This window comes from Oncorhynchus keta, unplaced genomic scaffold (genome assembly GCF_023373465.1).
Source record: "Oncorhynchus keta strain PuntledgeMale-10-30-2019 unplaced genomic scaffold, Oket_V2 Un_contig_22897_pilon_pilon, whole genome shotgun sequence".
NCBI classification, from domain to species: Eukaryota; Metazoa; Chordata; class Actinopteri; order Salmoniformes; family Salmonidae; genus Oncorhynchus; species Oncorhynchus keta.
This window is the reverse complement of record NW_026283102.1, coordinates 26,747-30,029: the sequence shown is the minus strand read 5'-3', so window position 1 is coordinate 30,029 and position 3,283 is coordinate 26,747. Positions and strand designations below refer to the sequence as shown.

Here is a 3,283-nt window from a genome sequence, read left to right as displayed (position 1 = left end):
ATTGTTTATTTCCACAACCCTTCTAGCTATGTTCTTTGTCACTGTCTATGGTGCCGCTGTGTTTGACACTCATTCAACAGCATAGAGTAACTCGGTCTAAATAATGCTGTCAAACCTTTTGCTTGTGTACCTTAACCCCTGCATTTTCAGAGCTGTCATCAAATGACGTCTCCATTGTGCATGCCCTGGCCTTGCTCCGATCCATAGGGTCTAACGCTAAACAAGCCAGAGAAGGTACGGCCTGAAACGTATACTTTGAAACCTGTTGGGTTCATGTTGCTCAAAATTTGATTAGCAATTTGGCCTAGACCGTGTAGAACAGATGTGTTGCTGTAGAATACCCAACTGTTCCTTTTGTTTTCTCTCAAGAGTATTTAGAGACCAATGAAGTAGAATCCCAAGCTTCTCAAACCATGGTATTTCTCTGGCAAATTATGCCCTGTCCTCTGAGGAGAAGCTGAGGCGCATGTCCTCTGACGACGCCAGGCGCCACTGGCCTCACTCTGCGACCGGCGCGTCTGGTGGCCGGCCCACCTCTGACGCTGCGACCGGCCCGTCCTCTGGCACACCACCTCTGAAGCTGCGACCGGCCCGTCCTCTGACGACGCCACCTCTGAAGCTGCGACCGGCCCGTCCTCTGACGACGCCACCTCTGAAGCTGCGACCGGCCCGTCCTCTGACGACGCCACCTCTGAAGCTGCGACCGGCCCGTCCTCTGACGACGCCACCTCTGAAGCTGCGACCGGCCCGTCCTCTGACGACGCCACCTCTGAAGCCGCGACCGGCCCGTCCTCTGACGACGCCACCTCTGAAGCTGCGACCGGCCCGTCCTCTGACGACGCCACCTCTGAAGCTGCGACCGGCCCGTCCTCTGACGACGCCACCTCTGAAGCTGCGACCGGCCCGTCCTCTGACGACGCCACCTGAAGCTGCGACCGGCCGTCCTCTGACGACGCCACCCGCCCGTCTGAAGCTCTGAAGCTGGCGACCCCGGCCTCTGACGACGCCACCTCTGAAACTGCGACAGCCCGCCCTGACTGGCCGCCACTGATCTGAACCGCCCGTCCTCTGCGACCTCTGAAGCCACTGCCCGTCCTCTGGACGCCACCTCTGGGCTGCGACCGCCCGTCCTCTGACGACGCACCTCTGAAGCTGCGACGTCCCGTCTGTGTGACGACGCTGCTGATGCTGCGGCGCCGTCCTCTGACGACGCCACCTCTGAAGCTGCGACCGGCGCGTCTCTGACGACGCTACCTCTGAAGCTGCGACCGCGCGTCCGGTGACGACGCCACCTCTGAAGCTGCGACCGGACGACGCCACCTCTGAAGCTGACTCTGGCGTCTGAAGCTGACCGGCCCGTATCTGCCACCTCTGCGACCCCGTCCTGGTGACGCGCCACCTGCGACCCGTCCTCTGACGACGCCACCTCTGAAGCTGCGACCGCCCGTCCTCTGACGACGCCACTGCGCTGCCACTGACGCCACCTCTGACGCTCCGACCCGCGCCTCTGGCTGACGACGCCACTGATGCTGCGACCGGGCGTCGTCTGGTGGCGAACCTCTGAAGTTGCACTCCTCTGGCCCCTCTGACGGCCGGCGCGTCCTCTGACGACGCCACCTCTGAAGCAGCGACCGGCCGTCCTCTGGCGACGCCACCTCTGAACCTGCGACCGGCCCGTCCTCTGGCGACGCCACCTCCTGAAGCTCGGCCGGCCCGTCTGGTGGCACGACGCCCATTGACGCTGCGACCGCGCCCGTCCTCTGACGACGCCTCTGGGAAGCTGCGACCGGCCCGTCCTCTGGACGCCACCTCTGACTGCGACCGCTGGACCCACGCCTGAAGCTGCGGCGCGGCTCTGGTGACGACGCCACCTCTGAAGCTGCGACCGGCCCGTCCTCTGGTGACGCGCTACCTCTGAAGCTGGCCGGCCCGTCTCTGACGACGCCACCTCTGAAGCTGCGACCTCTGACGACGCCACCTCTGCGCGACTTCTGACGACGCCACCTCTGAAGCTGCGAGACGCGTCCTCTGACGACGCTGAAGCTACCTCTGAAGCTGCGACCCTCTGACGCGCCACCTCCGGGGACGACGCCACCTCTGAAGCTGCGACCCCGTCATCTGACGCGTCCTCTGAAGCTGCGACCGGCCCGTCCTCTGACGCGCCACCTCTGAAGCTGCGTCCGCCGTCACGACGCACGCCACCTCTGGAAGCCCAGCCCCGACCGGCGCGTCCGCGACGACGCCACCTCTGAAGCTGCGACCCTCTGGCAGCCCTGAAGCTGCGGCGCCCGCGACGCCACCTCTGAAGCTGCGACCGGCCCGTCCGGCGACGACGCCACCTCTGAAGCTGCGACCGGCCCGTCCGGCGACGACGCCACCTCTGAAGCTGCGACCGGCCCGTCCGGCGACGACGCCACCTCTGAAGCTGCGACCGGCCCGTCCGGCGACGACGCCACCTCTGAAGCTGCGACCGGCCCGTCCGGCGACGACGCCACCTCTGAAGCTGCGACCGGCCCGTCCGGCGACGACGCCACCTCTGAAGCTGCGACCGGCCCGTCCGGCGACGACGCCACCTCTGAAGCTGCGAACCCGTCCTCCCGTCCGAAGCTGCGACGACATGGATATCTGACGTGGGACATGCAAGAGTTCATGGGTACTCTAGTCCAGTCTGTAACTGCATTTGCTTGTTTTGGCTCAATTAAACATTAACTGTAATACTTGTGTCCTCTGTATTGTTTTGGTGGTTCCTACTTGGAGTTGAGGTCTATGACCTGACTTGAGTAACTGGGGTGATGGCAACATTTATTTAGCATTATATCAATGCGCCAGCAATATTACTCTGACCCCTGTGTTTCAAATTGCCATTTGACTTAAGCTACATTTGCTCAGTGTTGGTCCATTTATGCTAGTAGCATCACATGATACCTCAAACAGCATTTTCACCTTTATTTCTGAAGCCATTTCCAGTCACAACTTGCAGACTTGTTTACGTGTTGCTGTGTGTTTTGCCTACTTTGCTACATGACAACTTTACGGGTTTTACTTTTTAATTACTGTTTATTTTTGGTTTTTCCCTCTATTTTTCACTCGTGTCAGGGTTGCACTCAATTCGAATCTGGTATCAGGATAAATATGACAATGAGGCTAAGCAATAAGTGGTAAATGCATTGTTTGTATATACGGGCTCTCTGTCCCACCACAGGGCAAAACAGAACTGACTTGTTCCTGAGAAAAATATTAAAATATACTCGGTAGTTCCTGCTTCCGAGCCGGCCTGTCACAG

The 3,283-nt window shown here is 60.1% G+C and overlaps 1 pseudogene; it reads left to right on the top strand.

Annotated features, from left to right (window-relative positions):
* Nucleotides 1-150: 150 nt before the first annotated feature.
* Nucleotides 151-2,780, top strand: LOC127921639 (polysialoglycoprotein-like; annotated as a pseudogene).
* The last annotated feature ends 503 nt before the right edge of the window (nt 2,781-3,283 follow it).